Source organism: Caretta caretta, chromosome 2 (genome assembly GCF_965140235.1).
Source record: "Caretta caretta isolate rCarCar2 chromosome 2, rCarCar1.hap1, whole genome shotgun sequence".
Classification (NCBI taxonomy): domain Eukaryota; kingdom Metazoa; phylum Chordata; order Testudines; family Cheloniidae; genus Caretta; species Caretta caretta.
In genome coordinates, this window is record NC_134207.1 from 227,743,788 (window position 1) to 227,771,013 (window position 27,226).

The 27,226-nt window shown below is 43.3% G+C and overlaps 1 protein-coding gene across 8 annotated transcripts in view; it reads right to left on the reverse strand.

Moving 5' to 3' along the window:
- ADAM22 (ADAM metallopeptidase domain 22) overlaps positions 1-27,226 on the reverse strand; it is a 195,213-nt gene that overhangs the window by 78,424 nt on the left and 89,563 nt on the right. Inside the window, exon 1 of one of the 8 annotated variants that reach the window (XM_075125874.1) lies at positions 3,326-4,943. The exons of the other annotated variants lie outside the window; for them this stretch is intronic. The gene's annotated coding sequence lies outside the window, so the exon portion shown is untranslated. Of the gene's footprint in view, positions 1-3,325; positions 4,944-27,226 lie in introns of those variants that run through there. 8 annotated transcript variants of the gene reach the window in all.

Below are 27,226 nucleotides of genomic sequence, written 5' to 3' on the forward strand. Positions count from 1 at the left end.
AAATAGATCAAAGAGAATTAGTCATAAGTGTCCCCAGTGCTCTGAATTTAAAGGAAACATGGTATATAATCAAATGATAAAAGAGTGCAATGAAAATTAACACTTGTCTTTTTTTTCCCTGTAAGCAGGGCATATACCACACCTGCCAAATCCTGCAGTCTTTTACTTGACAAAACTGCCACCAAAGTCAGGGAAAGTTTTGCCTGAGTCAGGTCTTCACCTAATGTCTGTCTAGCCATATGTATCTGCAAAGCACCCATCACTGTACAATCTAGACAGTGTATACAAAATATGAATAACCTCATTTCTATCTGAAAAAGTCTTCTACATCTTAGATCATTAATCCCATTGGAATCAAACTTAATTGCTGATTCCTCGGAGAAACTCACTAGGAGAAAGTCATTATGCTGTTTTGTTGTTGGTCGACGGCCGACTTAAAGAGAGGGGCCTTAAAAGCAATAACACTAGAGCTCATCCTAATTTCTGGTAGCAAACATGTCCTCCCCCGTACCCCCAGTAAGAACAACCTACCCCACCCCTACATATCCAGGAGTGCACATATTTAAGTGTATTTACTGAGATGGAAAGCATGATTATTTGTCTTCATGAGCTGGCAATCACTTGGGTGATAGTGATGCAGAGCCATAAGCCAAAGTTGCTGTTCATACTTACCATCTGAAATTAAATGCTCTCAGATTCTACCCTTCAAAAGGATATTTATAACAGCTGTTTCACCAACACTAAATTAACTGAAGTTTAAAAAATAAAACAAGAGTATGTTAGTAGCTTTTGGGATGTGACAAGGAAATCCCCTTTTGTTTTCTATAGGATCATACAGACTAAGAATTTCAAAAAGGACTAGTGATTTTTGGTGCCCAACTTGAGATACTGTAAAGGGGTCTGATTTTCAGTGGGTGTATGCACTGCACTTTCTGGAAATCAGGTCCCTGGAGTTTGGGCACCAAAAATCACTAGTCCCTTTTTAAATTCTTCTCCATCATGTTTTGTTGGCTGATACAGGGACTTTGATGCCATTGTGTAAAGCTAGAAATGTACAGTACCATGAATCTGAAGGTAGTGCTCAGATACTATGATGATGGCTGCCACAGAAAAAAAAACCTAATATATGATTAGAGAGATTGAAGGCCTACTAATATCTGACTTGTTTGTTGCTTCATTTTACAAAGACTATCCTTCTGGCAAATTTTCAATTAGAATCATAGAACCACAGAGTTAGAAGGGACCACAAGGGTTATCTAGTCTAACCCCCTTCCAAGATGCAGGATTTGTTGCGTCTAAACCACCCAAGACACATGGCTATACAGTTTCCTTTTGAAAACCTCTAGTGAAGGAGCTTCCATGACTGCCGTAGACAGTCTGTTCCATTGTCCTACCATTTTTACAGTTAGGAATTTTTTCCTGACAAGTAATCTAAATCTGCTATGCTGTAGTTTGAACCATTGCCTCTGGCCCTGCCCTCTGTAGCAAGAGAGAACAACTTTTCTCCACCTTTTTTATGGCAGCCTTTCAAGTATTTGAAGACCACTATCATGTCCCCCCTTAATCTCCTCTTTTCCAAACTAAACATACCCAGTTCCTTCAGCCTTTGCTTATATGGTTTGCATTCCATCCCTTTGATCATCTTTGTTGCTCACCTCTGGATCCTTTCCAGTTCCTCTTCATCCTTGCTATACACTGGTGACCAAAACTGGACACAGTACTCCAGTTGAGGCCTAACCAGCGCCTAGTAGAGCAGTACTATCACCTCCCGTGACTTGCATGCTGTGCCTCTGTTAATGCAACCTAAAACTGCATTTGCTTTTTTTGCAACAGCATCACACTGTTGATTCATGCTGAGGTTGTGATCCACCACAACTCCCGGATCCTTCTCAGCAGTGCTGCTGCCAAGGCAGTTATCCCACATTCTATATTTGGGCATTTGGTTTTTCTTCCCTAAGTAGCACCTTAAATTTGTCTTTGTTGAATTTCATTTTGTTGTCTATAGCCCAGTTCTCCAATTTATTAAGATCCCTCTGAATTTTAGCTCTATCCTCCAAAGTGTAGGCAAACCTCCCTAGCTTTGTGTCACCTGCAAATTTGATCAGTATGCTCTCTGTTCCTACATCCAGGTCATTAACAACAAATAATAATACAATATACTTATATATATTTATAATAATAATTAACATGCTTTTAAGTTGCTTCACAATTTTATCTCCTGTTTATCTGCTCTTGTATTTTATTGTGTCACCTTTCACTCTCTCCACTCCACTAACGGAGGCAGCCTCCACTGCTTGTCAACGCCTCTCACACCTCTATGTTTTCCTCCAGGCTCCCCGTTCATATGTTCCCTGAATTAATCTGTAAAGCCACTAGCCTGTCCCCAACAAATCCCTCACCAGGATTCATGTCTACCAAGATGTCTACAGGAAACTGCCAACTGATTATATCTAGATACATGGTCAGGAGGGACTGCTGATATCTATCATATTTATATCTTACAGTTTATTATAAGAATACAATTTATCTGACTCAGAACCATCTAGCTGTGCACATCTGGCCTACGTAAACATATGCTCTTCTTATTGTTTGCCTCATTCTGCCTTACTCCTTCCAACGATTTATTACAGCCATTCACTTGTTGCATCTTTTCTTTATTAGGTGCAGTAAGCTCTTAGGGGCAGGAATCATCTTTTCCTTTGTCTGTTACAGTGATTAGTACAATGGGGCCCCGGGCATCATCCTGGTTTGGGCTTCTAGGTACTAACATAATACATGTAATAAAAATTACCCTGATGAGTTCATGTCAAAAGAAATGATAAACTAGATGGATTTTCTAAAGACCGTACCCTATGGCATTTAAAAGATTTTTTACCATATCATTTTTGTAGCAAAGTATTACAGGAACATGTGCATGGGTGTGAGAATAATATTGGAAAGATGACTGATGGAATCAAATGGATTCTAACTACTTCTGGAAAGAATTTTGGTAATTAGTCAAGACTCTGAAACTAGTCAAGATGAACTTATCCTCATACAATGTAGTGTAATGTGTATCTGCACTAGTGCCTGATACTAGTCCAGTATCACCACCAGTGCCACTCATTATGGGGACAAATGGTTATGAAAACCAATCCCCCCCTAAAAGAAAAAAAGGTTCTCTCGATCCGAAAGGACCAAGCCCCAGATCCAGGTGAATCTACAAATCAGATCTTACCCACAAATCACGCTGTTGCCAATCCTTTAGAATCTAAAATCTAAAGGTTTATTCATACAAGGAAAAAGATATAGATAAGCGCCTGAATGGTTAAATGGAATCAATTACCTACAGTAATGGCAAAGTTCTTGGTTCAGGCTTTCAGCAGTGATAGAATAAACTGCAGGTTCAAATCAAGTCTCTGGAGTACATCCACAGCTGGGATGGGTGTTTCAGTCCTTGGTCCCTGCATACCTTGCTGCATACCTTGGTTCAAAGCTTCAGTGTAGCAAAGTTCCTCCAGAGGTAAGAAGCAGGATTGAAGACAAGATGGAGGAGCTGCAGCAGCTTTTAATATTCTCTTGCATGTGGTCTTTCTTTCTCTGTTCCAAAGACAAGCTGTCCATCACATGGCATGGAAAAACCTCAGAGTTCTGTCCATAGGCATGTCCCTGCATAACTTGCTGAGTCGCAAGGCATGTCTGCCTTCTCTCAATGGGTCACTTGTATAGCTGATAGTCCCTTAATGGGCCGTCAAGCAGGCTAGGTGGAGCTGACACCAACTTGTCTGGCGTGTTCCCCAAAAGCATAGCACAAGTTTGAATTACAGACAGTATAGAGCCAATATTCATAACTTTAACTACAAAATGATACACACATATAGACAGCATAATCATAACCAGCAAACCAAAACCTTGTCTTAGACACCTCATTTGACCCCCTTTATACAAGATTTGGTGCCACTACAGGACCCTGGTTGCAACAATGATCTATATGGTCCCAGATTATGTCCATAACGTCACACGTGTTGACATGTGGGTGCGACTTTACTGTGGGCTCACTTCTTCCGCTCTGAGACAATCTAGCAGGTCAAAAGAAATCTAGGCAGATCTACATGTGTATCTGGAAATATTTGTTGTCTGTGTGTGTCCCTGGTGCACTAAAAAAAAAAAAATCTGTGTTTGTGAACCACATATCTTGCCTTAAGGACTCTCTTAAACCAGGACCTCAGAGCCTGTCACTCTCACCTAATCAGACTGACAGACAGAAAAGAAGAGATGATGACAAAATGGAACCCTGCAGCACTCTGCACCTGAATGCCCACAGGGAGCAAATGCTTGCTGAGGAAATTCTTGAAGTCCCAGAGCCATCTGATCATTAGCCTTTTTCAAAAAGGAAAAATTAACAGCCTTGGCAATTAGAGTTCAGTACGCAGTGGCAAGAGATTATTTTTCTTAATCAAAGGTACACCTGATCCCTGTTTAAAGGCAGCAACAATACCACCCTGCTGTCTCAAAGGAAACATTAATAACCCCCATCAATAAAACAAATTCTCCACTGGTCTTCATCAACCAGGTTAGAGAAGGGTCTAGTTCATTGCTCTCCCGATGTATCAAGAACATCAGCTAGTAAATCAGAGTGGAATTTAGCAGCATTTCTCGCCTGCTGCTAGAATATTATGACATTAGTCAGGTCAGTCTGGAGTGAGTAGATCTTATTAGAAAATTAGGTTGAAAATTCTTCACAGTGAGAAAATTCTTCACAATTCTGTTACAGTACCTGTTATATCCTGCCTCCCCATCTGAACATTTCTGCTGGAAGAGTCTTGTCTAATGCTATGGTGAAGAAAAAGTACAACTTTTTTTTGCTTTTTTCACATGAATATAACCACTTCCCAGGCTGTAATCAATGTAGTTCTGAACAAGCTCTCTGCTAGCGGCACTCTGTTCTTCTCCTTTGCTGCTTCAGTCAGATGCAGGTCCTCTGTGCTGACCCACCATGGCGACCTGTCAGGACAATGCAGCAGGAGTGGCTTTGGCAGTCAATTGTTCCTGGTAACTAAAAGCTGCCATAATATTCTGCAAAAGCCATCAGAATGATGCAATGGCAGGACCCATTCAGACAGGTCAACCACCTGGACAGGAGGGAAGCTGTGCCCAAACATCGGCCTTCACGCATAATCTGCTATTACCGTTGGTTAGGTACTGCTCACAGAATTCCGAACTACTGCCAGCTGAGCCCCTGGCATGCCACCTTGCTACAGCCATCTTCTGGCCAACCTCTTAGCTTCATGCTAGTCACAGTATGCTGATTTTTAGAGAGAGAATGTGGGTGAGGTAATCTCTTTTATTGGACCTAGAGAGACAAGCGTTCAAGCTACACAGAGCTCTTCATCAGGTCTCTGTTTTCTGGCAGTCATAGCTCTGAGGCCTACCAACAACTAGAGTGGCAGTGGCTGCTGGAAAACAAGTAGGCCGTAGTACTAGCAGTGAAAGTAAACTGGAAAAAAACATCTATCCCCAACCCTTTTAAAAATAAATATCAAAAGGAACATGAGAAGCACATTAACCAATATTCACAAAGAATGAAAAAAATAAGAAGTAAAAAGTAAGAACTGGACACCCAAACTGTACTCAAGAGGAAAATCCTTAGTAATCAACTTAGATTCCTCTCCACGTCTTCAATGGAGACAGTAAAAAGAACAGGAGGACTTGTGGCACCTTAGAAACTAACAAATTTATTTGAGCATAAGCTTTCGAGAGCTACCGCTATTTACAATGGTTCTTTGCTATTTTTAGCTCCTCAGAGATACTAGGAAGCTAAGGACTCCCAGTCATCTGTTTGCAACAGCTCTCGTTTCCAGAATGCTCCAGTAAGCCGTTCCAAAAAAAATTCCCTTCAACCAGGAGAGGTATAGCCATTAATACACAGCATTACTGGGCCCAAAAATGCATGACCTCCCTCTCATTAGCTTCTGTGTACTAATATTTTAACACTCAGTAGTCCAAAGGAGAGGAGAGGGTCCTCTACTTCTGTTCCTAGTGGTAGAGTACCCCTTTCTTTACAGAGGAGAGCTCCTAAAGGACCAGCTAACAATGGCTCTATTATCTGTGACCAGCTAGCTAATGACTAGCCTTTTTAAAGTGCCAGCCATTGCAGGTTCATTGGGTTTACAATTCCTGCCCTCCAGTAAGTAGCTAGTTTTACTTACAAATTCTTGAGGCTTCCACAAAGTTTAATCTAACGCCAGCTGCTAGATAATGTGCCTTTCAGATATCTTCACAGTTCCCAATTGTTTAAATTTTTACAAAGGGAAATCAATATTGGCCATGAACAAGGGTTCAGATTAGAATCTCATAAAACTGAAAAACAGGAAATTTTATTTTTTCTTAAAATAGGTTGTGGACTTTGCAAACGAGGCTCCTGGAAGCTAAGCATTTATCATAGGTATTAACATAATTTGAAGTCAAAGTGCAGTAGTGAGTGACTCTAGGACAGAGTTTTAGAACCATTAAAGATACAGCCTCATTATCACCACTGAAGCTCTCCCTGTAAAAGCATTTCAAATCTGTTGGCAGCATTCTTTTAAAAGATAAGTATATTCTTTTAAAAGTACATAAAAACACACAGTTGCACCAATTGCCATATTATATGTGGTTTATGACTGATGCTTTCAACACTAGGCATCTGCTATTGGACTAGATCTTTGAGTTCAGATGAGGTCTTGTGTTTACTGGCCAAAAGCTACAGATACCATTCTCTGTGCATTCAGCTTTAGGGCATGTCCAGCTACCTTGTTAGTCAGCACACTGCCATCTGGGCAGGGAACTGCACTAGCATCTGGCAGCCTCTTGACTCACTGTCATTCAATGTTAGAGAAAATGATTTTAAGTAACACCTGCCTAAAGCAGATGAGAACAGGGCTATTTACAGCTTCCTTCCTACTGTGGCTAGTGCCACAGACATAGAATATCAGGGTTGGAAGGGACCTCAGGAGGTCATCTAGTTCAACCCCCTGCTCAAAGCAGGACCAATCCCCAATTTTTGGCCCAGATCCCTAAATGGTTCCCTCAAGAATTGAACTTCCAACCCTGTATTTAACAGGCCAATGCTCAAACCACTGAGCTATCCCTCCCCTAACTTCATAGAGTTCCTGCACTTGGATTATCACAAGGACCATCACACTGTGCCAGGTTCCTGTGTCTCTGAATGTAGGAAGAAAGGAATGAGCGCTTCAAGGCACAACGTGAGAGAATCTTTGTGCTTCCCTCCAGGACTCTTGTGCCCCAGCACAACAGCCAGGCACAACCCAACCCTAAGGGCATGCCGATGCTGCATGCTTCTTTCCACAGCATATAGGGTACATGCACGGACAGTGTCCCTAGCACGGGTATAAATAACAGTGTAGATGGTGAGGCATGGCTTAAGCGAGTAAAGACACACCTGAAGGGTGTGGGTATGTACTCAACCACGTACCCAACATGGCTCTCTACTCACCCAAGCTGTGTCTCCTCACCTACAATGCTATTTTTCATAGTGCAGGGTCCCACTGCCTCCCAGGGGCTGGAGCCCTCTCCCCCTGCAGGGGGAGACTCTGGGGAAAGGTTCTGGAAGTGGGGAGGCCTCAGTGCAGTGAAAGGGAGCTGCTGAACCTTTCCCTGCTGCCTCCACATCGTGCCAGAGCCTTTCACTGTCATGTGTAGCTACACCGCAGCATGGACGCAGCTTGCTTTTCACTGAGGCATGTAGCTACATGTGCCCTACCAGTGGTGTGTAGTGTAGATGTAGCCTAAACTTTCAGCAATTACTTTTTTTCTCTTTCCATCCAGGAATCTACATAACATGCAACCCCACTCAGAAGACAACCCCCGCAGGCACGCACATATGCAGACATTTACCAATCAGAAGAGGGGAAAGCCCTGTGTACAATGGAGGAGAAAGGGATTAAAAACACAAGCAGAATTTACTTACTGACTCTTCATTATTTCTGAGCGATGGAAAGTCCCTTCTTGCTCCTTCCACATGAATATCCAACCGCTTATAACTGCATCTAGAATAGTAGTTCTCAAACTGTGGGTCAGGACCCCAAAGTGGGTCGTGACCACATTTTAATGTGGTCGTCAGGGCCAGCTTAGACTTTCTGGTGCCGAGGTTACAAGCCCCCTGCCTGGGGCTGAAGCCCTTGGGCTTTGCCCCTGCCTCCCCCCTGACCCGGGGCAGCAGGGCTTAGGCAGACTCAGGCTTTGGTCCCCACTCCTGGGGTCATGTAGTAATTTTTGTTGTCAAAAGGGGGTCACGGTGCAATGAAGTTTGAGAACCCCAATCTAGAAATTTTAAGTCCCCACATGAAATAATGATGTGCTGGTTTAATGGCTCTAGGATCCGAGATAACAAACATGCGATGTGTTGAGCCATTTTACGACTATGGATGACACATTGTCATAAATATAAAGGGAAGGGTAAATCCCTTTAAAATCCCTCCTGGCCAGAAGAAAACTCCTCTCACCTGTAAAGGGTTAAGAAGCTAAAGGTAACCTCGCTGGCACCTGACCAAAATGACCAATGAGGAGACAAGATACTTTCAAAAGCTGGGAGGAGGGAGAGAAACAAAGGGTCTCTCTGTCTGTCTATATGCTGCTTTTGTCGGGGATAGACCAGGAATGGAGTCTTAGAACTTTTAGTAAGTAATCTAGCTAGGTATGTGTTAGATTATGATTTCTTTAAATGGCTGAGAAAAGAATTGTGCTAAATAGAATAACTATTTCTGTCTGTGTATCTTTTTTGTAACTTAAGGTTATGCCTAGAGGGATTCTCTATGTTTTGAATCTAATTACCCTGTAAGGTATCTACCATCCTGATTTTACAGAGGGGATTTCTTTACTTCTATTTACTTCTATTTCTATTAAAAGTCTTCTTGTAAGAAAACTGAATGCTTTTTCATTGTTCTCAGATCCAAGGGTTTAGGTCTGTGGTCACCTATGCAAATTGGTGAGGCTTTTTATCCAACATTTCCCAGGAAAGGGGAGGTGCAAGTGTTGGGAGGATTGTTCATTGTTCTTAAGATCCAAGGGTCTGGGTCTGTAGTCACCTAGGCAAATTGGTGAGGCTTTTTACCAAACCTTGTCCAGGAAGTGGGGTGCAAGGTTTTGGGAAGTATTTTGGGGGGAAAAACGTTTCCAAACAGCTCTTCCCCAGTGACCAGTATTTGTTTGGTGGTGGTAGCGGCCAATCCAAGGACAAAGGATGGAATATTTTGTACCTTGGGGAAGTTTTGACCTAAGCTGGTAAAGATAAGCTTAGGAGGTTTTTCATGCAGGTCCCCACATCTGTACCCTAGAGTTCAGAGTGGGGGAGGAACCTTGACACACATATAACATGGAAATATCATTGGAATGCTCCCGCTGCTTCAGGCAGCTGAGGGTGGGGGTGGGGGAAAGGAACAGTGTGAAGTGACTAACACTAGCGGTGAAACCCTGATCCTACTGAAGTAATTGGCAAAACTCCTGTTGACTTCAATGGGGTCAGGATTCCACCCTCAGTATGCCAGAATATATTTTAAACTCTTCACACCCTTCACTTCCATGTTTTTTCCCCTTCTCTTCCCTCCTCCCCTCTTCATGCCTTATTGTATAAGCACTGAAAAAAATGTCCTCTTAATGAAAATGTGTTGCTAGGTAAGATGGGATGTATGCTCCACACTGGCGCTGAAAGAGTTGAATTAGGCCAAGAGCACCCAATCAGCCAATTAAACTGCAAATGAGGGAGATTTAGGCTATATGCAGGGTGCTAATTAGGAAGAAGCTCACCGGTGAGGGAAAAGATGGGGCTTCTATAAAGCCAGGAGGCTGGCAATAGCATGAGGTGGCAGGGAGGAAATCTGCAGTCCCTATCCCAGAGGTAAGGAAGAAGGGGATAGGAGCCTCTGAGAAAAGGAACAGGAATCCATGAGGAAGGGTTTACCTGGTAGGCCTAAGAGAGAAGGGTCTGACTATGAAGGCTGTTGAAGGAGAAGATTAAAGAAGCATGGTAGGAAGTAGTCCACTGAAGAGAGCAGTAGGGTTGGTGAAGACCCAGATCTTAACTTCTTGCTGAAGGGCCCTGGACTGGAACCCAGAGCAGAGGGTGGGACTGGGTTCCCCCATTATCTACCACTGAGTAGTACTGCTTGGGGCAGTGAATGGGAAGACTGAGTTACTACAGCAGTGACATGGTCAGGGCATCAGGCATGAGGGCTGCCTGATGCTGCTTGGGCAGACAGACTTTGAAAGATTCCTCCAGAAGGGGAATCACTGTGTCCTGTCTGGAGGGCTGAGTCACAAAATAGCTGTATTGAGACTCCATGAGTGAGAGGAGCGCTGCAATGGTGGAAGAGGAGAAAGGAGGCATGGAACCTGGTGGTGCTAATCGCCAGAGGAGGACACCACCCAGCAGTAAGTAGAGTACCCTGTAATACCAGGTTTTGGTAGAAGAGAAATAATTAAAAGAGGGAGGACAGGGTAATCAAACCCACACGATCCTACATGATTCATGATCTAAGAGTCTTTCTAGCCAATATGTTAAAAAATGCGATTCAGTACAAGACTACAGCTGACAACTGCTGCTGTTTAAGTTTTCATATTCCCATAGCAGGATGCACATAGAATGTAAACTAGTAATAATTAATCTTTTTCCCCTCCCAAGTCTTGTATTTAAGACCACTTACAACCCCGAAGTACCATTAGGTAGAGAAGGCGCAACATGCGGAATGACTGAGCTACGTTAGCTCCCTGTGCCCTACAGAGAAGAGTACATTTTACTTAAACTCAGAAGGAACTCTCTCTATAATGTAAACTAAATCAAAACAGGAAACCTGAGTCCTTCCACAAATCATACTGATTGTAATATGGTAGAATAACACGTCTAAACAAAAGATTTTCAGAGAAACTGAAAGTGTGCAGAAATTTTAACGCTCTGTCAGCACCTATAATATAAACTGAGTTCTATAGTACAGTGAGCTTCAGATAAAACAAATGCAGCTATAGAAAATTCTGTGGGGAAAAAAGCTTGTATATTATACGTATGGGAAAGGGCTCTGGGACTGTATAAGTACTGGAGAGGGGCTTTGGGGAAACTTGCAGAAATCTGATTTTTAAATCTTTCCATCAAATAGAAGAGAGGTGTATCATGGTGCTCGGAAGAGCAGACAGCTTAGTGGTTGGGGTGCCTGACTTCCAGCCCCTTGCTTCCCTGATGGAGGTGCCTCAGTCCTTAAAGAGGTGTGGTAGAGGGACTCAGACTCTTCCTCCCCACTGGCTCCCAACCAAGGGCCCTGTGTTAAGCAATGCCACAAGGATCCTCCTGGCAGAGTGTGTAAGTCCACGGCCCTGGGCTACTTCCTACCTCAGTTTGGGGCATGGACCCGATAGTCCAAACCGTCTGTAGTGGCGCAACTTGAGTAGCAACCCCTTGTGGACCTGTTGTGGCATCCTGTTGTAGTCTGAGGTCCCTCTGGGTGGAGCAGACATAAAAGTGGTGACACCTAATCCCTACCCCACAATGTTTCTATAGCTCAGTCACATGCAGTTTTCTCACTGCTGGTGTCCCTTGGTCTCCTTAGCTGTTTCCCTCAGTCAGGGATGCACTGCTTCTTCCCCAGTCCCAGAAGCTATCCCAGCTATCAGGCTACTAATAGCTGCCTCCCTATGTGAGGGGAGCATCATCTCCTGCCTCTTCACCAGTCAGCCCTGAACTAAGCCAGGTTCTCTCCTTTTCTTCTCCCTCCAGGCCTGGCATTGGATGCAGGTACAGTGGGGTGGGTCTAACTGTATCCATAAGCTCTCTTTAACCCACTGATTCTTAACCTTTTGGGGCTCAGGTCCCACTGTCGCAACCCACTAAATAGTTTGGGGGTGGAAGCCCTGATGTGGTTTCAGTTGCATCCTGCCCGGCACTCACTGCACAGTGGCAGCTCCTCTACTGTGGGGCTGGCTGGGTTTGACTCTCCACTCAGGTGTTGCAATCTCTGGGGTTGCAGTGCTGCTCAGGTTTGGCACCGTCCCACTGATTGGACTAAATTTGTGAAAGTGGAGTTGTGACCTGGCTCATGGCATTGCAGCGCCACTCACTCAAATGTGACCTATCCGAGCTCCCGTTGTCATGATGGCTGGGCCAAAGCTGAGTGGTACTGGAATCCCAGAGATTGCAGTGCCTGGAGCAGGGAGGTGAACTGGGAGGGACAGGAGACACAGGAGCAGCCATGCAACCCTTTGAAACATTCTGGTGACCCAATTATGGGTCTCAATCCATGGGTTGACAAACCCTGATTTACCTTTTCATGATGATGTGAGGTTTCTCAACCTCTTCACAGGAGGGTTGTTGTGATTTCCCTGGTTCTAACAGAGTAATCTCCTTTCTGGATATGGCAAAAATTGTTGTTGCCCAAAAGGACTTACCACTACAGCTCAAATTACTTATGAGCATACTTTTTTTTTTTTTTTTGCCTATGGAATGCACCATCAGACTAGTTTTTTTTTGTTGTTGTTTTTTTTTTTTTTAAATATCTGACACCTGATGCAATTACCTGAGGGACAGTACCGCATGAAACTCCCCATCTCACAATGCCTACTTCCTCTCCCTCCCCCCTTACATGTTACACAAGCTGAACACTGAGATCCTATCGATGTCCTAAATGTGTTTTTCAGGAACAAAGTATAAACACTTCCAGCAAAGTGCACTTAATATATGTGTGTGTGCCAAGTTGTATTGCTTCCCTCCTGGTTATGAGAGTTTTTTTTGTTGAAGTGGGAAGAGATATGACTGCATTCTGCTATCCTACAGTCTTCCTAGTAAGCAGATACACCTCAGGTAGACAGTGCTATTGTATTCGAAATGGGGGACTGGGAGCCCTTTGCTAAATATTGGCAGCACATCACTTGATTTGTTATAAAGTAGGATTGATGCAATCAGTGAATCATTGTTTTTCAGTTATATCTTGAATTATAATAAAGCTGTGATCAGTCAATACCTATGGAAATATGCTACCATGGCATGTCCGAACACTAATGAGGATGTCAGTATGAGGCTTAATAAAATAATACATGATAAGATGTAATTGATACTCACTTGATTTCAGCCACTGGGTGGTAATGACTTCTAGTCACTGCTAACCCAGGTCAGATTTGAAGTAGTGACCTTGAGAGGAAAGGCTACATATCTCATTATCAGGCCCCTCAGCCATCCAGTCTCCCCACCTTCTGGGGGGCTTTTTAATACTCTGTGTTCACTTCTGAATTCTTTTTCTATAAAAAGAATATCTTATTTAAGCCTTCCGCCCCCCCAAAACTATGATACTGGCATATTAAGGCTGAGATTTTAATTGTATAAAAAAGAAGGATCCACAGTTAAAGTTCTCCCAGCACTGTACTCTTTCCCCTTGTCCATATGCATTAAAACAGTCTTAAATTATGACAACACACACTAGGTGATGTACATACTATTTGGCTAATAACACAGTATATGAAGGAGTTGTAATTATTTCTACAAACTTAGACACGTGCACGGTATAAGACATTTAATCTTCATATGTTGTCTGGTATTGTAACAAAAAAGATTTTGTAATACACATATGAATAAGGAGAGTTAAAGTTGCTTTCTGAGTTTTACACAATTAAAATCTCAACCTTTCAATTGCATTAACATGCTTTAAAACTTTTAAGTGCCTAAAGCTAGGTACCTAAATACACACTGAGATACTTAACTAAGGACATGTCTACACTACAAACTTTAGCCAACTCAAGTTACGTCAGTATAGAGCTGCCACAGTTAGTATATCGCTTGTGCACGTGCATACTTGGTTCGTTGTGTCAGCACCGCACATACTCTCTAGGAGTGTTTGTTTTGACACACAGTGCAGTGCACCATGGGAAGGTATGGGCCACCATCTAGAGTTCTGTCTTTTGGGAAGTTTTGGCAATGCTTTTGGCAAAGTCGAACAGGGTGATTGGGATGGCAGGTTCAAGCTCCATTCATGCAACTTTCTCCACCCTATAATGGCATGTCACTCCCATAATTTTCACACCTATTTTGAAAATTCTACAAACTGACATGGGACTTGTAGCTGTCTACCATCTCTGACAGAAGCATGAAGCCTGCACAGCTCTGCACTATTGTCATGAGCATTGCAACCACAGGACACGTGATCCTCCAACGTTTGCAGAGCCAAAAGGAAAGCTGCAGGGATCATGATGATTTCCTAGAGGGCAGATTGCTGTGAGATGTAGCAAGAACCAGTTCAAGATTGTTGGTGGCATTCATGGAGCTGCTGCCAATGGTGGAGTGCCACTTCTGGCCCAAGAAACAAGTGCTGACTGGTGGGATTGCATTGTAATGCACGTTTGTATGATGAGCCGTGACTGCAGAACTTTCAGATGCGCAAGGCCATATTCCTGGATCTGTGTGTGGAGTTCAACACAGCCCTTCAGCGAATGAGAGCTGCACTGACAGTGGAGAAGCACGTGGTAATCACACTGTGGAAACTTTCAATGCCAGATTGTCATTGGTCAGTGGGAAATCATTTTGGAGTTGGAAAATTCACTGTGGGAACCATTGTCACAAAGCGTGTAGGACTATTAATCATCTCCTGCTATACTGGACTGTGACTTTCGACAAACATGCAGGATATAATAGATAGATTTATAGCAACGAAGTTTCTGAACTGCGGTGGAGCAATAGATGGCACTCATATCCCTATTTTGGAACCAGACCATCTTGCCACAGAGTATATCAACCGAAGGGGGCTATTTTTCTATGGTTATGCAAGCGCTGGTGGATCACCGGGGATATTTCACCCACATCAAGGTTGGCTGGTCAGAGAAGGTGCTTGATTCTTGCATCTTTAAGAACACAGGACTGTTCACAAAACTACAAGCAGGGATTTTCTTTTCCAATTGGTGGATTACCATTTGTGATGTTGAAATGCCAATCATGAACCTGGGGGACCCAACCTATCCACTAGTCCCCTGGCTTTTAGGGACTGTACACTAGCCACCTCAACAGCACCAAGGAAACAGTCAACTTCCAGATCAGTAGGTGCAGAATGACAGTTGAATATGCTTTTGATAGATTGAAGTATCAGTGGTGTTGTTTACAAACAGGATTGGACCTCAATTGTGTAAAATATCCCAAGGGTTATAAAAAGAAAAGGAGTACTTGTGGCACCTTAGAGACTAAGTGTCCTGCATAATATCTGTGAAGCACAGTGGGAAAAGCTGCTGCCAGTGGGGAGTGGAGGTGCTGTCTGCTGAGTTTGACCAGCCAGATACAGGCACCATGAGAAGAGCTCAACATGGAGCTATACGGCTCAGGGAAGCTTTGAAAGAGCGCTTTAATAGCAACCCACAGTAACGTCTTGTGGTTTACTGTGCTCTACCTGGTCCTGCAGTTTAGGGGCCTGTTAAGAATTGTGTGGTGCTTGGTGCACGTCTGTGAATATCACTGACAGGGCACCTATTAATTTTGTGGTGCTTGCTGTACATTTATGATTATTACACTGTTTGTCATTGATTCTATGAGTTGTCATTCTGTACAACAATAAGTGGGTGCTTTCATTCCCACTAAGTATTCTGCAGTATATGTTGGGAACTAATAAAGATGAATTATTTTCCATACAATAGAGTTGAACAGAGTAACAAACACTTCAAAAAATTCTATGCAAATTCAAAGCAAATACATTAAAACCTTAATAAATTTATGAAACAGAGCTTAAAGCAGAAAGAACATTAATGTTCATTTTAGCTGCACATACATCAACCATGGCTATCATAGGTAGGTGTATGTGAAGCTGTGGTTGTCTTTAATGTCCCCCAGTGTGGCGGAGTAGGGTAGGGATTCACCCCCTGACACTACATGTAATTTTGAGGGTCGTCTGTAGGGAGGTGCTATGCTGTAGTTCTCCATGGACTACAGAGGGAGGCAAGCCCAGGATTGTTGAACCTGAAGGTCTGCAAGAATCTACAGCATCTGTGTTTGCTGCTGGAGAAGCCTCATCATGTCCTGGTGCATCTGCCTCTCTGACTTCTGGGCCTTTCTCCTGTCCAGCCTTTCCTTGTCCATACAGTCTGAAATATTCATGCTCCAGGGCCTCTTAGGTGCAAGTGGTGTTCTCGTCCATCCTCCCCATGGAAGGAAAAGGACTGGGTAGAGACCGTCGAATCGTGGAAGTTAACAAATGGTTACATAGGTGGTGTCGGAGAGAAGGCTTTGGATTCTTTGACCATGAGATGGTGTTCCAAGACGGAGTGCTAGGCGGAGACGGGCTCCACCTAACAAAGAGAGGGAAGAGCATCTTCGCAAACAGGCTGGCTAACCTAGTGAGGAGGGCTTTAAACTAGGTTCAGTGGGGGAAGGAGACCAAAGCCTGAGGTAAGTGGGGAAGTGGGATACCGGGAGGAGGCACGAGCAGGAGCGCATGAGAGGGGAGGGCTCCTGCCTCATACTGTGAAAGAGGGGCAATTAGCAGGTTACCACAAGTGCCTATATACAAATGCACGAAGCCTGGGAAACAAGCAGGGAGAACTGGAAGTCCTGGCACAGTCAAGGAATTATGATGTGATTGGAATAACAGAGACTTGATGGGATAACTCACATGACTGGAGTACTGTCATGGATGGATATAAGCTGTTCAGGAAGGACAGGAAAGGTGGGGGAGTTACACTGTATGTAAGAGAGCAGTATGCTGCTCAGAGCTCAAGTATGAAACTGCAGAAAAACCTGAGAGTCTCTGGATTAAGTTTAGAAGTGTGAGCAACAAGGGTGATATCATGGTGGGAGTCTACTATAGACCACCAGACCAGGGGGATGAGGTGGATGAGGCTTTCTTCTGGCAACTCGCATAAATTACTAGATCACAGGCCCTGGTTCTCCTGGGAGACTTCAATCACCCTGATATCTGCTGGGAGATCAGTACAGCGCTGCACAGACAATCCAGGAAGTTTTTGGAAACTGTAGGGGACCATTTCCTAGTGCAAGTGCTGGAGGAACCAACGAGGGGCAGAGCTCTTCTTGACCTGCTGCTCACAAACCGGGAAGAATTAGTAGGGGAAGCAAAAGTGGATGGGAACCTGGGAGGCAGTGACCATGAAGTGGTCGAGTTCAGGATCCTAACACAAGGAAGAAAGGAGAGCAGCAGAATACAGACCCTGGACTTCAGAAAAGCAGACTTTGACTCCCTCAGGGAACTGAGGGGCAAGATCCCCTGGGAGAATAACATGAGGGGGAAAGGAGTCCAGGAGAGCTGGCTGTATTTTAAAGAATCCTTATTGAGGTTACAGGGACAAACCATCCCAATGTGTAGAAAGAATAGTAAATATGGCAGGCGACCAGCTTGGCTTAACAGTGAAATCCTTGCTGCTCTTAAATACAAAAAAGAAGCTTACAAGAAGTGGAAGACTGGACAAATGACCAGGGATGAGTATAAAAATATTGCTCGGGCTTGCAGGAGTGAAATCAGGAAGGCCAAATCACACCTGGAGTTGCTGCTAGCAAGAGATGTTAAGAGTAACAAGAAGGGTTTCTTCAGGTGTGTTAGCAACAAGAAGAAAGTCAAGGAAAGTGTGGGCCCCTTACTGGATGAGGGAGGCAACCTAGTGACAGAGGATGTGGAAAAAGCTAATGTACTCTATGCTTTTTTTTGCCTCTGTCTTCACAAACAAGGTCAGCTCCCAGACTACTGCACTGGGCAGCAAGCATGGGAAGAAGGTGACTAGCCCTCTGTGGAGAAAGAAGTGGTTCAGGACTATTTAGAAAAGCTGGACGAGCACAAGTCCATGGGGCCGGATGCGTTGCATCCGAGAGTGCTAAAGGAGTTGGCAGATGTGATTGCAGAGCCATTGGCCATTATCTTTGAAAACTCATGGCGATTGGGGGAGGTCCCAGATGACTGGAAAAAGGCTAATGTAGTGCCCATCTTTAAAAAAGGGAAGAAGGAAGATCCTGGGAACTACAGGCCAGTCAGCCTCACCTCAGTCCCTGGAAAAATCATGGAGCAGGTCCTCAAGGAATCAATTCTGAAGCACTTAAAGGAGAGGAAAATGATCAGGAACAGTCAGCATGGATTCACCAAGGGCAAGTCATGCCTGACTAATCTAATTGCCTTCTAAGATGAGATAACTGGCTCTGTGGATGAAGGGAAAGCGGTGGACGTGTTGTTTCTTGACTTTAGCAAAGCTTTTGACACTGTCTCCCACAGTATTCTTGCCAGCAAGTTAAAGACGTATGGGCTGGATGAATGGACTATAAGGTGGATAGAAAGCTGGCTAGATCGTTGGGCTCAATGGGTAGTGATCAATGGCTCCATGTCTAGTTGGCAGCCGGTATCAAGTGGAGTGCCCCAGGGGTCGGTCCTGGGGCCGGTTTTGTTCAATATCTTCATAAATGATCTGGAGGATGGTGTGGATTGCACCCTCAGCAAGTTTGCAGATGACACTAAACTGGGAGGAGTGGTAGATACGCTGGAGGGTAGGGATAGGATACAGAGGGACCTAGACAAATTGGAGGATTGGGCCAAAAGAAATCTGATGAGGTTCAACAAGGACAAATGCAGAGTCCTGCACTTAGGACGGAAGAATCCCATGCACCGCTACAGACTAGGGACCGAATGGCTCGACAGCAGTTCTGCAGAAAAGGACCTAGGGGTTACAGTGGACGAGAAGCTGGATATGAGTCAGCAGTGTGCCCTTGTTGCCAAGAAGGTCAATGGCATTTTGGGATGTATTAAGTAGGGGCATTCCCAGCAGATCAAGGGACGTCATCGTTCCCCTCTATTCAATATTGGTGAGGCCTCATCTGGAGTACTGTGTCCAGTTTTGGGCCCTACACTACAAGAAGGATGTGGAAAAATTGGAAAGAGTCCAGCGGAGGGCAACAAAAATTATTAGGGGACTGGAACACCTCACTTATGAGGAGAGGCTGAGGGAACTGGGGATGTTTAGTCTTCAGAAGAGAAGAATGAGGGGGGGATTTGATAGCTGCTTTCAACTACCTGAAAGGGGGTTCCAAAGAGGATGGATCTACACTGTTCTCAGTGGTAGCAGATGACAGAACAAGGAGTAATGGTCTCAAGTTGCAGTGGGGGAGGTTTAGGTTGGATATTAGGAAAAACTTTTTCACTAGAAGGGTGGTGAAGCACTGGAATAAGTTACCTACGGAGGTGGTGGAATCTCCTTCCCTAGAAGTTTTTAAGGTCAGGCTTGACAAAGCCCTGGCTGGGATGATTTAGTCGGGGGTTGGTCCTGTTTTGAGCAGGGGGTTGAACTAGATGTCCTCCTAAGGTCCCTTCCAACCCTGATATTCTATGATTCTATGTTCATGGTCTGCAGCACTGGCTTGCAGGATTTCACTGAACATGTCATCCCAGAGTCCTCTTCTTTCTCCTCATCTGGCTCAGGTGTTCCACAGGTGTGGAGAGGGAACCCCTAAAGGCCACAATGTCAGCAGCTACAAATAAAACAGACAGAGGTACTATTGTTACTCTAAAGTTTTAAACAAGATATGCTTCTGCATCAGAGTGCTTGTGCACAGCACCACTTACAGCTCCAGCCGTGGGGTGTATGGCCCACCAAGGGTAAGAGAAATGAGGAGGGAATTGCTCAGTTGCATGAAATGGACACTGAACACTGGTACCATTTTCCACAGGCAGTGGTGATTTTAGCTGATAGCTCACTCCTGGGGGGCAACAAAGGCACAGAGCCCAGCTGCAGCTGGCGTCCTGAAGCTGTCTGGGCCCATAAGCTGCTATTCTGTTTATTGCAATGGTGCCTGCCAAAGTTATTGCCAACTGGCACAGGAAAGCGTCCTACTATGGAGGAAGAAATTAGGCTACCGTCCCTAGAAACCTTCAGGAGAGGATTTCAGAGTACCTCCATGAAAGCTTCATCAAGATGTCTCTGGAAGATTCAAGGGATGTCCCTGTTTACATAAAGAAACTGCTCCTCATAGCTCACCCCGCCTAAATCTATAGGCGTAGATAACAACTCTACCCCTTTTTGTTGTACTGCTACTGTAACCCATGTACCTAAGAGATCTATTGGAAGTGGATAGGAATGAGTTGGGTCTGGTTCATTGTTACTAGGTAGATGCACAACCAGCTCTCCACACTCAGAAGTTTCTAGAATTGGGTGTGGTAGTTTTGGGTGTGCTCAGTAGGTTCCCTGTTGCTGAATTCAGACTCCACGAGGGCAAGAGGTCAGGGCAGCTGCTTTACAAAAGGCCACGTGCCCAGTGTGGGCTGGAAGAAGCTGAGCCACAGGAGCAGAAAGCAGGCTGTTTTTGCTGACTGTGAAGCATTTTGCAGTGTGTGTGTGTGTGTGTGTGTGTTAAACTGAGTTGTTGCTTAATCAGCTGACTGGCTAGCAGTGATTTCAGCAGAAGAGTCTACATGGATTCCAACTGAAGATTCCTACAAGCAAGTGGAGAGAAGATGTTTTTGACTCAGCAAACTGTCTACATTTGGTGATCAAGACTAACTGAGACTCAACCTAAGCTTTTGGTAACTCTGAGTTTCTTCTCACTGTGTTTCTGTGGGGACTGACCTGTTTAGATTTTAATTTGTTTTCTTTATTTGTTTTTGTATAACTGTGAAGATAATGTATGTTGCTTATAAAATAGCCATGTTATGTTGTAAAAATTATTTGTTTCTTTATCATAAGATTTTATAAAGTTAGTACTTAAGAATTAAGTTCATTCCTTTTGTTCTTTTGGAACTTTGAATGTGGGGAGGTTGACCTTGTTCAATTCTTGATGAAAATCCCTAGAGCCTGAATTCTGGATCTCCAGGTGCTTTTCTATGGGAGTTGGGGTTTAGGGCAGTGAAGTAAACTCTAACCCGCCCACAGGTTACACAACCTCTTGTAGTACAAGCAAATTAATGAAAAGTTGATAGCTGTGCCCTAGTAAGTTGGGAGCACCATCACTGTTATGGGAAATAAATTTACGCACTTACCTACATTTTCTTTCCCTGCATCGGGCTTGTCCATGCTCGATATCCAGGACTGACTGGACTGAATTGGAGTCTCAAACAGATCCTGGCTCATGGCAGGGCCTGTGACTCTCGGTCCTCTGAGGTATCCATGGTGGTAGTGGGTTCTCTGCCAAGTATGGCATGCAGCACTTTGTAAAAGTGGCAGGTCTGCAGCTCAGCACTGGATCTACTGTTGGCTTCCCTCGCCTTCTGATATGCCTGCTGCAGTTCCTTTGCTTTCATGCAGCACTGCTGCTGATCCCTGTCATACTCCTCCTGCATCCACCATGCAATCTGCTCATAGATGTCTATGTTTCTAGGGCTGGTCCGTAGCTGTGTTTGCACGGCCTCTTCTCCAACCAGGCCCCAGAGATCCAATATCTCCTGTCTACTCCAAGCCAAAGTGCATCTGGAGCGTGCAGCCAGCATGGTCAGCTGGGCAATTGCACACAACAATGGGAGCTGCTAGGTGTGCTCTCCAAGCTAGACAATCAGGAAAAGGCATTTCAAAAAGTCACAGGTTTTAAATGAGGGGTGGAGGCATTCCAGGCTCCATGAGCCCCGGGCAGTGGAGTTCACAATTGTGACCAGTGCAGTCAGTGGTGGGATTGTGGGACAGCTGCTGGAGGATTATTAGGGTCAACATAATTAACACATATTTCACATTGCGTCAACCTCAGTACATCTACCTTAGCTCAACACCATTCAGGGAAGTGGGATTACAATATTGGCTTAATGGAGAATTTACATGAGTGAGAGACAAATTTATGTGTAGACATATGCACAACTAGGTCGATGCAAGGTGGCTTACATCCACCTGACTACATAGTGTAGACTAGGTGTAAGCTGCCTGATTTTGAGAAGTGCCCACAGGTCCCACTGAGGTCAATGGGAGCTACAGGGAGTTACTACCTTTGCAAATCAAGCTATTAAGAGTCTGAACATGATCCTGAACAATTAAGGATATGTCTACACAGCAAAGAAGAACCCATGGGTGGCCAGTGCCAGCTAACTTGGGTTCATGGGGCTTGAGCTGTGGGGCTGTTTCATTCCTGTGTAGATGTCTGGGCCCAGGCTCTAGGGCCTGCGAGGTGGGAAGGTCCCAGAACTCGGATTCCAGCCCAAGCCCAGAAGTCTACACAGCAAGGAAACAGTCCCACAGCCCGAGCCCCATGAACCCGAGTCAGCTGGCACTGGTCATCTGCAGGTTTTTCCTTGATGTGTAGACGTGCCCTTAGTGGCAAAGCTCCCAGTGCCTTCAATGGTGCAGGATCAAGAACTTAATTAAGTGCCTAAATATGGATTTACATTCTACTTCAAACATTTTGGCCAAAGGCTGGGTTGGTTTGTTTTGCATAACATATGTACAGCATGTTTACAACTTGCATACATTGTGATTTATTGGATTATTTGAGACATAGACAAACTGCCCTCTGGTTACAATTAATCACGCTGTCTAAAAATATATAAAGCCACCTATACAATCTCTCCGATTTGGACACTGTATCTCCGCTTAATTGTCTCAAAACTATTATCTAGAAACCTTTGTAGGTCCACATGACAGTTCTGTTTGGATAATGAGCAGAATGCATAGGGCTGTAATGTGAAAAAATGAAAATATTTTATAAGAGAAAATGTCACTGAGTAGGTATAAGTTGTTCAGTCTAAGGAAGAAAAGTCCCATGGTGTAGATTACTCAGCAGTTCAAGCTGTATTTTGCCTTTCATCTTAGTGACAGCCTCAGTGACAGAATGATAACTAAAAAGAGATAAAAGGACACGGAGATATATTGCAGTGAGGTAAAGTATATGCAAGTTGAGCATTTGTGTGCTTGGAAAGATCTGTACTGACACAATCAGGAAAAGGTAATGCATGAAGGGTGTTTTCTGCTTCTTGTTAAATGATTGATTGATTGAGTATTCTCTTTGCCTCTAGATAGAGTTCAGAGATGAGGATGACAGATTAGATTTCCTTACTGGTAGCAAAATTTCACTAACATGCGGACCAAACCTCCCCACCCAAAACCTTAACCCTTTGGGTTTTTTTTTAATATTGGGCATTGCTGGCTGATATAACAACATTGAAGGTCCTGCATTCCTAGCATTTGAAGCAGCTAGCAAGGAGGTGTGCTTCCCTGCCTCATTCAATGAAGTCATGACACTTAGCAATTACAGAGTATAGTGCATTTCATCTTCAAAGTGCTCCACAAATACTAATTAATTGTGCAACAATTAAATTAGAATTTACACTCTTTTGTTACAAAAGGATATGTTACATTGAGATGCCTGTCATTAAAAATCCCTTCATTCCTTAACAACTGGATCCTTGAACTATAGGTATTTCTTTTCTTTTTTTTCCCCTCCCCATCTCCAAAACACTGTAAGCAATGACAGAAAACCAGAACATTTTCTTCAGAGAAGGAAATTTTAGTTAGGGGATTAGAATTGTTCTGCCCAATTCTACAAAGAGCAAAAGCTAGAGCAAGCATCTGTCCACCCCTTTGGCACATACATGTATGTAACGTTGTTAAACAGCGACTGCGTATGCAGCTGCATTCGCATAGCGCATTAGTGCTCCCATCTGTTTCCCATATTGCTGATGACAGCAGTGGCAATATCTGCTACGTGCATTGTGCTATGTGATGTAGGGGAAAGAAGAAGCTAAAGAAAGCACTTCACTGTAAAAACAAAAATTTTAAAACAGGACTATCCTCACCACACTGTCGAGTGCCAAATAGGGAGAGGGATTTGACAGGGCCATTTAGTTGCCTTTGCAATCTGGCTAGAGCTCTGTTTTCTCATCCAACTTCCCCAGAAATGAGAGGGAGTTGATAACGAAGAGTGAGGTTTTTTCTCTTATCACCCACTCCTAGTCAGAAGAGAGGTGGTGGGTCTCCTCTATCCCCTCCCATCACAGGAGAAGGGAGAACCAATGATGGAGATGGATCTTCCTGTAGAAGGAGCAAATGTGGTCTTCTTGCTGAAATACATATCCTCTCCCTTCTGGCACTGCTACCAGCTCCACCAGCTAGTAGTGTTTTCCCCCAAGAGGAGTAGGTGCCCCCTTCCTCTCACACAGCTGGACCATGGCAGCTTTAATGTGTTCAGGGCCTTCCACATTTGCAGTAGGAAACAGCAAGATTTAGCCTTTAATATACGCCAGACTCAGTCTCCTCATTATGTAACTGACAGACTCAGAAATGGAGCTGGATAGCTTAGGAAATGGCACAAAGCAATGTGGTCTTTATTATGCAATTTATTTTTGTTGCAAGTCTGGCCCTTTCAGTAGCTTTTTCTTTTTTAACAAGTATTTAAGTAGTCTGCGTGATCCCTTTATTTTTGTTGTTTTCTATGTTTTGATTGGTTTATTCTTAGAACAAGTACCAATTTAGCAGGATTTTATGACACAATAAAATCATAGCAGAATTTTAAAATATTGAATCATCATCATGTAAGGAGTCTATGTCTGTATATGTATATGGAGAACAGTTTGAACTACAGAGTCCAGATTCCAATATGCATAATAAACATTTCTGGACTTTTTCTCTGCTTCTCTCTCTTTCAGTATCTTAAGGAAGTGGTTCTCCAACTGTGATCTATGGACCAACAGCTTACTGATCACGTGGGGCCAGATTTTCACAAGAGCCAACAGTTAGGTTTTCAAGTGCTCAGTACACAAAATTGAGGCCACCTTTTTTTTTTTTTTCAAAAGAGCTCTGCTCCTGGTTGAGGCACTGAAACCATGGCCAGTTTTTGAAGCATGCTCAGCTCCGACATGTACCGAGCATGCTGAGCTGTCCTGAAAATCTAGCCACTTATTTTGATGCCTAAATGGGAGCTGAGGGTTTTTGGGTTGTTTTTTTTTGAGAATCTGGCACTAATTGTGGCTGATGAGCTCTTTTGAAATGTGTGGCCATCAGACTGGTTCTCCCCCTTCTCAACATCTGATTTGTGTCCATTTATTCTTTTACATAGAGACTGTCCAGTTTGGCCAATGTACATGGCAGAGGGGCACTGCTGGCACACGATGGCATATATCACATCGGTAGATGTGCAGGTGAACGAGCCTCTGTTAGTGTGGCTGATGTGATTAGGCCCTATGATGGTGTCCCCTGAATAGATATGTGGACACAGTTGGCAACAGGCTTTGTTGCAAGGAGAGGTTCCTTACAGACAGCCCCGCAACCAGAATCAAATACTCACCAGCCACCACCCAACAAAAACACTAACCCAGGAACCTATCTTTGCAACAAAGAATAAATGGACACAAATCAAACATCAAGAATTATAACATTCAAAAATCAGTCGGAGAACACTTCAATCTCTCTGGTCACTCGATTACAGATCTAAAAGTGGCAATTCTTCAACAAAAAAACTTCAAAAACATACTCCAATGAGAGACTGCTGAATTGGAATTAATTTGCAAACTGGACACCATTAACTTAGGCTTGAATAAAGACTGGAGTGGATGTGTCATTACACAAAGTAAAACTATTTCCCGATATTTATCTCTCTCCCCTTTCCCCCCCGCCCCGCTACGGTTCCTCACACGTTCTTGTCAACTGCTAGAAATGGCCCACGTTGATTATCACTGCAAAAGGTATTTTTTTCTCTCCTGCTGGTAATAGCTCACCTTACCTGATCACTCACGTTACAGTGTGTACGGTAACACCCATTGGTTCATGTTCTCTGTGTATATAAAATCTCCCCGCTGTATTTTCCACTGCATGCATCCGATGAAGTGAGCTGTAGCTCACAAAACCTTATGCTCAAATAAATTTGTTAGTCTCTAAGGTGCCATAAGTACTCCTTTGATTTTGCGGATACAGACTAACACGGCTGCTACTCTAAAACCTCTCTGTTAGAATGTGATCCACACTATGAAAAATCAATAAAAATCCTGTTTTAAAGCCCCAGTCCTGCTACCTCTTGTTCATGCAAGTACTCCTTATTTGCCTCAGTAGCCCATTGAATTCAAAGATATTACTCACTGAAGTAAGGATTACTCATGAGAGGGGGATGCAGAACTGGTCCCTAATTTAGTAAAGCAGGGCTTACAGGCAGCCAAAAAAATGTTTAAGTTTGCCAATTTGTTTATATTTGCTAACACAGAAAAACGGATTAACTTTTTTTATTAACTACAGCTGTTATCTTGTGTTTCTGCTTGAGTCAAATTTTGGATTAGAGTCAGATTTTTTGACTGTACAGTATAGCACATGCTCATTGTGAAAAATGATCTTTACAATAAATGAACATGTGTTTCTCCATGTTCAATTCGGCACTGCATAAATATATACTTTTGGTTCCATAGTTTATAATATATATGAAAATTCTAGGGAAGGGTAAACTGATTATTAAGTAGTTGAAGTGAACAAATATTTCTGTGCGTTCAGTTGACCAAATTTTTGCTTTGCCCTTTCCTGCTTTTGCGGTCACATTGTAAGGGAACATTTCATTGTTTAGAGATTTGGGTAGTCTTCAATTCGGGGGGGTTGTTTTTTACAAAACCTAAATTTTGGGCAACATTTGGTTTGACAGTGTCCTTTAAAAAGAGCGACTATTATGACCCACTCTCACTGCTATGCATGCTATGTACAGTCTACATTTATTTTATTGCCGTACTTCCATGAGATGTTGTCTATGCACCAGAAGACTCTTTCACAGCAACTCTGAGGAGATATATGTAAATACTGATTTAACTTTATTCTTTCTGAAGTTACTGATGGTTCTGAAAAATCTAATGTTAAGTACAAATGTACGTAGCATCAGCGTATATGAATACTTGAAAATACAGCTGGCGTATTCAGAGAGACAGAGTGGATCATCAGGCTGGCTTTCATTGAATTAGTATAAACACACAGAGAGAATAGAAACTAACATCCTGCAAAAAGGACCCAGCCTGACATATTTCTTAGGAGACAACTTTAACAATATTTCTCAATGAACCTTTTACAAAAGGAACCTTCTATTTCAAGATGGCTAAATATTTTGAATTACTATCCAATATAACTTGCTATACTCAAATATATGAGGAAACCCATAAAAACAGCAATCCTGGTCTTTTAGTAAGTTTACGTAATGATACATTATGTAATAGAGTCATTGTGGCACTTCAGTTGGCACATACGTATTTAGAGCAAAGGAAAGTAAAAAAACTACAGCGTATACATTTCTCATAAGTATAATTTTGTCATGAATATTTATGTAATGTAAAATAAAAAAGAAGCTTAAAAATTAGATGAAACAAAACTTTTCTGA